The sequence below is a fragment of the Anguilla anguilla genome, chromosome 6 (assembly GCF_013347855.1).
Source record: "Anguilla anguilla isolate fAngAng1 chromosome 6, fAngAng1.pri, whole genome shotgun sequence".
NCBI classification, from domain to species: Eukaryota; Metazoa; Chordata; class Actinopteri; order Anguilliformes; family Anguillidae; genus Anguilla; species Anguilla anguilla.
In genome coordinates, this window is record NC_049206.1 from 452,232 (window position 1) to 461,785 (window position 9,554).

Here is a 9,554-nt window from a genome sequence, read left to right on the forward strand (position 1 = left end):
CCTTAATGCCTAACTGAACCTGCCCCTACCCTAACACCTCACCACCCCCACCTTAATGCCTAACTGAACCTGCCCCCACCTAACACCTCACCACCCCCACCTTAATGCCTAACTGAACCTGCCCCCACCCAAACACCTCACCACCCCCACTTTATTGCCTAACTAAACCTGCCCCCACCCAAACACCTCACCACCCCCACCTTAATGCCTAACTAAACCTGCGCCCACCCAAACACCTCACCACCCCCACCTTAACACCTCACCAACCCAACCTTAATGCCTAACTGAACCTGCCCCCACCCAAACACCTCACCACCCCCACTTTATTGCCTAACTAAACCTGCCCCCACCCAAACACCTCACCACCCCCACCTTAATGCCTAACTAAACCTGCGCCCACCCAAACACCTCACCACCCCCACCTTAACACCTCACCACCCCCACCTTAATGCCTAACTGAACCTGCCCCCACCCAAACACCTCACCACCCCCACCTTAATGCCTAACTGAATCTGCTCCCACCTAACACCTCACCACCCCCACCCAAACACCTCACCACCCCCACCTTAATGTCTGACTAAACCTGCCTTTGGTTAAATGTGAGTTCACTTTGTGCTGTTTGTTTGGAACAGTGGGGCTGGGAAAAGGTGAGCTTTGAGCAGACTACCTGACACAGGTCAGTCTGACGATGACGATTATGATTATTATTATCATTATCATCATCATTATCATGATTTTTTTTATTGTTATGTTTGCTGCACTTTTTCCTGTTAGAGTCCTGCTGTAAGTCCACACACATGTTGAAAGACGGGAGAGGAAAGGCCAAACCCTCATTTAGATGCAAACAGCAGGATATCACGTGTTTGCTGTTTGGGGGTTCAGCAGGATATCACGTGTTTGCTGTTTGGGGGTTCAGCAGGATATCACGAGCTTGCTGTTTGGGGGTTCAGCAGGATTTCACGAGCTTACTGTTTGGGGGTTCAGCAGGATATCACGAGCTTACTGTTTGGGGGTTCAGCAGGATATCACATTCTTACTGTTTGGGGGTTCAGGGCTTGTTGCTCTGTGTCTTGCTCTTTTCTTGCTACTCTGTAAAGGCTCTTTGTGACAGTTTTCTGTAAAATGTGCTATACAAATAAATTTTATTTGATTTGATATCATTGATCACATTCCCACAGCACATAAACCAATCAGAGCAGCTCTATAGCACTTAAACACATTTTCACAGCACATGAAGTTAAAGGTGTTTATGTGTCTCGTGTCTGTGTCTAGATTATGTATCAGAATACTGATACATAATATTCTGGATCAAAGCTAGCTTCAGTTTTTTGGAATACAGAAACACATTTTGCAACACATTAAAAACAATAATCTGTGATTTCAGTAGTTCGATGAAGAACCTGCACAAGTCATTACACAATGTTCTGAACTCTAATTCTACAACCAGCTGCAAGTTGCGTATCTTTGAACATTGAAAAATATTAAAATATCTGAAAATAAAAAACACAGTATAAAATGGCATATAAAATATGTATATATACACACCCACACACATGCACGCACGCACGCACGCGCGCACACACACACACACACACGTACTGTATACACTGTATACTCATGCACACCACACACCCACACATGAACTGTACACACTGTATACTCATGCACACCACACACCCACACATGAACTGTATACACTGTATACTCATGCACACACACACACACATATACACAAACACATATAAACACTTGTATATATACAAATACTCCATATAAACACATACACACGTATGTACATGTATACCAACACATTCACACATACACCTATACACATACACACACACATACAAACACATACACACACACACACACAAACAGATACACACAACATCAACTGGCAGCAGCAGGCTTTAAATAAAAAACACATAGCATTTCTGTACTACTTACAAACACAAACTCTGTGTACTACCTACTGTGTGGAATACCAAAACAAAATAAAAGGATTATCACCACCAACATCCTGAAAACTATTCTCTCTCAGGTCCAGGTTTTATCACCACCAACATCCTGAAAACTATTCTCTCTCAGGTCCACTATTCTCTCTCAGGTCCACTATTCTCTCTCAGGTCCACTATTCTCTCTCAGGTCCACTATTCTCTCTCAGGTCCAGGTTTTCTGCTGATTTGAAAGTTAGTGAGGAGCTCTCTCACCTGCTATAACACAAATGCCCAAGTTTACCAACAAGCTACCCACAATACAGAAACATCAGCCCCAGACAGACAGACAGACTGCATACAGAGATACACACTGACAGACAGACAGACAGACAAACAGCATACAGACTAGACAGACAGACTGCATACAGAGATACACACTGACAGACACACGGAGGGACGGACAGACACACGGACAGACAGACAGACAGACCGACAGACAGACAAACTGCACACAGACAGACAGGCACACGGATGGACAGACAGACAGACAGACAGAGTGCATACAGAGAAACAGACAGACAGACAAACAGCACACAGACAGACAGACTGCATACAGAGATACAGACAGACAGACAGACTGCATGCAGAGATACAGACAGACAGACAGACAGACAGTATGCACACTCAGCCAGACAGACAGACTGCATACACTGATACAGACAGACAGATGGACAGACAGACCGCATATGTTGATGAGGTACAGCAGTTTATTTGTGCAGTGTTTCATAAGTACAGCAGGACCTCTATCTGTTGATGTTCTATCATGTTGCTCAGTAACCATGCAGTGCTGGTCCATGATGCAGGTAAGCAGTGAAAAGCTCTGATCTCCCTGCAGTGCTCTGAGACTCAGTCTCTCCTCTGTACTCAGGGTACTGTGCTGCAGGTACGACCACTCAGCTCAACATGCAATTAAATGCTTTACTCACTAAATTAACATTATGAGACTATGTCAAAGAAGCAACACGCTTATCATGAAATAAACATTTCTTTACTAGATTAATATCTGAATGTCAATATTGTCTGCAAACACAAAATCATTTAGACATGATCTTTACCCACAATCCCACAGTGCTATCCCACTGCTACAGATACCTTCAGCGGATGAACCTGCAAATGTGACCCTCTTACTTTACAAGCAAATAATGGAAACAGTCTCTCAGTGAAGGAGTGTTTAAAAGTGTGGATAGGAGTGTTGTTACTGGCGTCAGAGAATGACACCTCCCCCCTGTCCCAGTCCAGCTGCACTCTGACCCTCTGGAGTTCCCCCTGCACATGGTGGTCTGAATTTGGGGTGGTCAGGGCTTCGTATTCCCTACTGTGCTGCCTTATAGCCCACACTCCTCCTGAGATTCAGATTCTCATCCTCTTTCCTGATGAAGGACTCTTTAGCCACACCCACCACCCAGTCCTCACCTCCCACCTCTACATCCCAGTAGTGTCTCCCTGAGCGGAATCCCTCAGAGCCCAGCACACACCGCCCCCCATCAAATCTCTCTGGATTATCAGGAACCTGCTGAATCACACCATTGTCTCTCACACTGGTCAGATCCTCAGACAGTGAGAGTTTGGGAACTGCTGTGTTTGGGTCCAGAGTCACAGGAGCTGAAGGGGCAGAGAATGAGACGTCAGCACTGATCTGCACAAAGGAAACCATCAGACACAATGGGCTCCTAATGATATAAACTGGGTTTCACAAAAATAACCATTATAGGCTCAGATATATGTGTGAGAGAAGCATCATAACTAAAAGCAAATAATATTTCAGAAATCTCACATTGTATAATCCCTAGAAGAGGGAGCAAAGCCTGTCAGTGTTTGTGCAGCTCCTGTCCTTCCCCTTAAATACAGTATCACTCTGAAAGCAGCATTTTATTATGAGCATCAGTGAGATTAAGGACTGGTGCTCAGTCTCTTCACTCCAGGGCTCTTATGCAGAGAGGACCAATATGACTCTGACTGGCTTTATCAGCTTGTGGAAAAGATGCTGAAGATTCCCCCTGTACAGTGACAATGTGGAGCTCCCTATCCCCAGTACTCACTGTATTGAACAGTCCCCAGCATCTTCTCCCAACTCTGTACATCAGATTGCTCAGGTGCTTGGCCATATCAATCAGCGCTCCTGAGACCTTTTCTGGATCCGCCAGTGTGCACTGGGCTCTGCAGTAATATTCAGGAGTCACTTGTGCTGTGGGCGTGGCTTCAATACCATAGAAGATTATCAGCAGCAACATCAGATCTTCATTTTAAAAGAAAATGGCTCCATCCCTCCCAGCATTCTGCCACACAGCCCCACTGGCTGCCAGATATGAAGCAGCCCGACCCCACTGAGGGACACACACTTACAGGAGGGGGGGGGGGGGGGGGGTGGGTGTTTTTATATTAGAGGGGAAATATTAAATTCATCATATTAATATTTTAAAGCAGCAGTAATTATCTTAGAGAGAGAGGCTTTTCAAACACATTCCACATCACTGATAGATCACCACAGTGCTAATAAACTACTTCTGATATTTAACCTGATGAGACACAATGGAGTTTGCTTACCTGATGTGGGTGTCCTTGTAGCTCTGAAATAAGGAGAGTGAATTATTACCACTGTAGCCAATACTCAGTCCATTAAAACTGTTACCACAGTAATATCTGACTGTATGGTACTGAACATGGCTTCCTTTATGACATAAAAAACTAAATGTGTTGCTTCACCATAGTTGTATATGTGTATAATGTGCAGATGTAGGATGATGATAAACTTGTATTTTGGAGAAAAACACCACCTGCAAACCGGAGAATATAATCGTACTGCTTGACAACGTTTCAAAGATATTTGATGATATTTGCAAGTTTACATGAATCGGTGGTTCAGGGCAGAGGTGCACAAACCCAAGTTTGGGTCGTGGGAGATATCTATTGGGTCGTGACATCATTATGAATTCCCCGGATTTACACCAATCAGGGCAGTCCCACGGCGTTCTCACAGGAAGTCCTTCATTTCAATGGAGAGAGAGGCGACCCACGGAACTCCTACTGCTCTCTGCCAGACTGCTTACAGTGACTGTCCCTGACGCTCTGGCTTGGCTGCAAGTTCCTGTTTATGCCAGCGGTGCATGAACTATTGGTCAGTCAGCCAAATGTAGGTCACAGGCATATCTATTTGTTTGTGGTATCATGTACCATACAGCAACTGCAATTAGGGCTGTATGAAAAACTTATTAGTATTTATTCATGTTTTCATGTGTTTGTCAAAATTAATTCTGAACAGGTCTTACCTGCAGGAATGAGACGTCTTCAGCTCCCAGCTCCTGTTCTATGGCTCTGATTTGTTCTGAAAGGGATGATATCTCTTCTGTCATCTTCTCAATCTTTTCCTTCATCATCTGACTCTTCTGATCCTCTTCCTGCTTCAGTGCAGCAATCCTGGCTGCCTCTTCATCTTTTAGGAACTGCTGAAGTTTTCCAAACTCCATCTTTATCTGGCTCTCTGTGTGCTGGGCCTGGCTCTGGAATAAACATTATTCACCATCATTTCAGCACAATCCAGTGCTGCATTTTCAACACTGTGATTTAAAGGCCTCAGTACAGTACCTTGATGTGCTCTGCTGTTTGATCACAGACTAGTTTCACTGCATTAAAGGCATTTAGCTTCTCCTGCAGTGGAGCCAGTGCAGTCCTGATTTTCTCCTGGAAAGAAATGACAGAGTCCACACTTTACTGAGGAAACAGTCACACAGTAAACTTCACTGCCTACACAGACAGCACAAGAGCCCCTGCTCAGATGGAGGGGAGCCAGAATGGAGACTCAGGTCACAGCTTGTGTAAAAACTGACACACATATCACTGCATTGCCTCTCTGACAGGACATGCCAGGTAAACGGGTATGGAACGCTAATGTTCTGCTTTCATCTGAAAGTAAACTTTTAAAATGAAAACGTGTCAGGTTTAATGTGCTGTATCTTTAGAGTTACATTTGACATATTAACAGTGATCTGCCCTCTAAGGTCACATTCTGTCAAACACATGTATCTGAGCCATGAACTTTGACCCCTACTGTCCCATGCTGAGCACTGCTCCCTAACACAGTTTTGAGAATGTCTCCACACTCCTGCCCCTCCCTCCTGTCTTTCTCTGTCGGTCATGTGACAGTCAGGAGCTCAAACTGCAGTCTGGCCTCAGAACTAAAATGGCTCCTACTGTAGATCATGACCCTACAGTAACTACTTCATTAGAAATTCTAAATCATGAAAATAAATTAATACTCAATATGAATTATATTTCTGACAGTGAGGTTTTTTCATTATTTCACCTCAACCAAATATTCAGTAGATGACAGTGCTACAAATCCAAGCTTTTCCAAATTCTCATTGTTAATCATTTATAATTAATTACAAATTAGTATAGACAATTAATACCGATTTCAAGAAATGAAACATGAGATAATTTTAAGTGTAAATTCGGTTATAATTCATTTACCTTATACTCTTCTGCAGCCTCCTGAACTGGTCGCACTTTGTGGTTTTCATGCTTTGTGGAAGTCTGACAGACAACGCAGACGGGTATTTGATCCACCAAACAGAAAAGTTTTAGTTTCTCACTGTGCAGACTGCAGAGCACTTCAGATCCTGCTTTAGCTCTCTGACTTCTCTCCTTTAAGAATGCCTCACAGGCATTCCTCAGAGACAGGTTACAAGGCAGTTCAGCCTTGGAAGATCTTCTCCTGCAAACTGGGCACTCCCCAGATCCCTTCTGTTCCCAGCACTGCTGCAGACAGGCCTTACAGAAGCTGTGACTGCAACTAAGGACAACTGGATCCCTGAAGATTTCAGAGCACACAGGACAGGAGAGCTCCTCTTCCAGGAGAGAAGATCCAGACGCCATTCTGTCTCAGTTTGTTCTGGACTCAGTAATGACTTCTGCTAAATCCAGTAGCTTAAGTTTCAGTTTCACTTATTGCTGTTACTCAAACGGCAGGTAAAAAAGCCTCTTTAACCTCCTCTCAAATTTCTGTTCTTCTTCTCAGTCTCAGATTGTTCTTCCCTCCAATACATTTTTTTCTGAAATTCATTAATTTCTGGAAAACATACATTAGAATCTTTTTAAAAGGTCCACGATGTAACTAAAGCTTTACCTGTGAGAAACTTTACTTTGCTCTTCCTGTTAGACACACCTGATTATCAAACAGCACTTCTTGCAGGGGGCAGCATTGTACCACTGAGGTCTGATTGGCTGATCTGCCAGCAGTTTTACACCAGCCCTGTTCCTCAGGTTCTGTCAGTTCTCTCTCATGTGTGTTAATCCAAAGGGAATCTCATTCCCCAGCTAATCACAAGCACACACCCTCCCCAACAAACATCATTGAAACACAAATCTAGAGTCTGAGTCCACAATTCATTACTCTATGTAGTATCATAGTATCATCACTTATCAAGCTAATGGAGAGAGCTGGGCTTTAGAACAGCTCAATCATCAATCAATCAAAATGTATTTATATAGCAAATTTCATAAAACATTGTGACAATGCACTTTGGTACTACAGTATGCCACAGTAGCAAACAGAGTACAGACCCAGGCGTAAACTCCCTCAGGAGCAAACCTAAATTAAAAGCAGCAAGGAAAAACTCCCTGTGGCAGATGGGAAGAAACCTGGAAAGGAACCAGGCTCAAGGGGGGAACCCATCCTCCTCTGGTCAACTCATCTACAGCGTGTGACTGAAATGTTTGCTGCTGCGCTGGACAGAGGGAGAATGCCTCTTGTACTTTGTGTCTTTAAAAGAGCAAGTCCAAAAAAAAAATTCCTAAGAAAACAAGATTTACTTTTTCCAATATGTGCAGCCACTTCTTAAAAATGGTTCACCACGCGAGGTCAAAATTCAGCTTTGGAGGGGAATAAAACAATATGTGATAAATATCCTCTGTTAGCAAGATGATGGAGAGAGCTGTGGTTTAGCATAGGTTCAGAATGTGTGTGCCATGCAGATCGAAGGGTCTGCAGGACTTCTGTAAATGACAGACCTCTTATTTAGGAACGCAGCACAGTGCTCGGAGTGTGACTGGAGAACTGCTCATGCAGCGCTTACTCTACAGAAACACAGACACAGGCACCAAAAGTCAGAGGTTATGCACACTTTATTGTTACTCACAGAGAAGAGCAGAATCAAAAAATTCCAATGCAGGGCAGCGCCTATAAAACTGCCAACCATTCCTTTCTGAGGAAAACGAAACAAAACTCAAAAACTCTGTCTCGGTGTGTGCTCCCTGTCTCGGCACCAAACTGCAGGGAGAAACACACCTTTAAGCACCTGTGTTGATTAGCTAACGCAACCCAGGTGCGTGTGCTCTCTCTACCAGCCAGCGCAGCCGAGACCAATCTGCTGCTGGGGTGTACTGAATGCCACACACCTCCCACCCCAGAATTAAAACGAAGGCTAATTCGGCTTACATCGAGACCGCTCCCTCTCGAGTTTTGGCACCAAAACGGTCACATGCCAGCGTGACACCCTTGGGAGGGAGATGCGGAAATGCAAGGAAACACTGCTGGTTGCTGTAGAGGAAACAAAGCTAACAGAAATTTGAGCGATTCTTATTTCCAATGTTACAGTACTGTTCATTACAGAATATAGCCGGGATTCAATCAGCATTTGTTCTTCACTAACTATTTAAAAATGAAAAGCAATAATCATCCCCACGCCCATTCACAAACACACTTTCTCCAGTTCAGCTAAAACTAGCTAATCCTGAATGCCAATGTTGTATCAACACCACTGAGATTTCTTTCTTAAAATCAAAGCTCTGTACTAGGGTGTCCAGAGACAATGCTATGCCTATCTGCCTATCAACCAACACAATTAACTGTATGCGTATAATCTTTCACATGACTGTTCTTCTTAATTTAGTCATTGTGAATTTCTTGAGGACTAATATACACTTTAATCTTTCTGCTTTAATTATTTTATAAGTATCAATGATTGTAAATGCAATGACAATTGTTTCTCAAAAACCAAAAACAAAGGTATGGCTTTTAGGAATCTACAATTATAGGGAGAAACATTTGGCAGTATAATCAAATTAATAAGTAAACTGTAATTGGCTGTTCAAGGAGGTAACGATTGGAATGTGCCTGTTGACAAAACTCTGACAATGCGTGATTCCAGACGTCAAATTACTGTATTTTTGACCGGTTTGGTCTTCCATACTAGGAAAGGTGGTAAGGACGGGAAAAAGGAGCAATTGAATGCAGACCTGGTAGAGCCAGGGCTTCATCCAACACCTCAGCACAGCTTCTGTCGCCCTCTAGTGTTTAATCTAATCTGAATCTAATCTAGTGGACAGGGTGAGTATGACCACAGACATTTCCCTCACTCTCAGGCTAGAGCTTGAAACGTGCTCAAAAACTTCAGCCTGACCCTGCATGAGCCCACATTCTATTCAGCCTGAGTCTGACCAGAGCCCGCGTGTTGCAGCATTTTGGAAGCTGAACCTGGTTTGACCCTGACTTTTAATAAGTGCATCAGTACAGTAGACACGCCGTGGTTTGGGGTATCGCTGAAGTTCTGTTCAGAAAAG

At 43.7% G+C, this 9,554-nt stretch overlaps 1 long non-coding RNA gene and 1 pseudogene across 3 annotated transcripts; both read right to left on the bottom strand.

The window, feature by feature from the left end:
* Window positions 1–34: 34 nt before the first annotated feature.
* On the bottom strand, window positions 35–630 carry LOC118228964. Of its 3 annotated transcripts, none has more exons than XR_004765579.1 (3): window positions 566–630; window positions 431–494; window positions 35–86 (listed from the first exon to the last, which is right to left on the bottom strand). It is a non-coding gene; the product is annotated as an uncharacterized LOC118228964 (long non-coding RNA). The 3 variants fall into 3 exon arrangements; XR_004765580.1 differs by having other exon boundaries at window positions 85–136; XR_004765581.1 differs by lacking the exon at window positions 35–86 and adding an exon at window positions 267–308.
* Window positions 631–2,747: 2,117 nt separating this feature from the next.
* Window positions 2,748–7,320, bottom strand: LOC118228884 (annotated as a pseudogene).
* Between the last annotated feature and the right edge of the window lie 2,234 nt (window positions 7,321–9,554).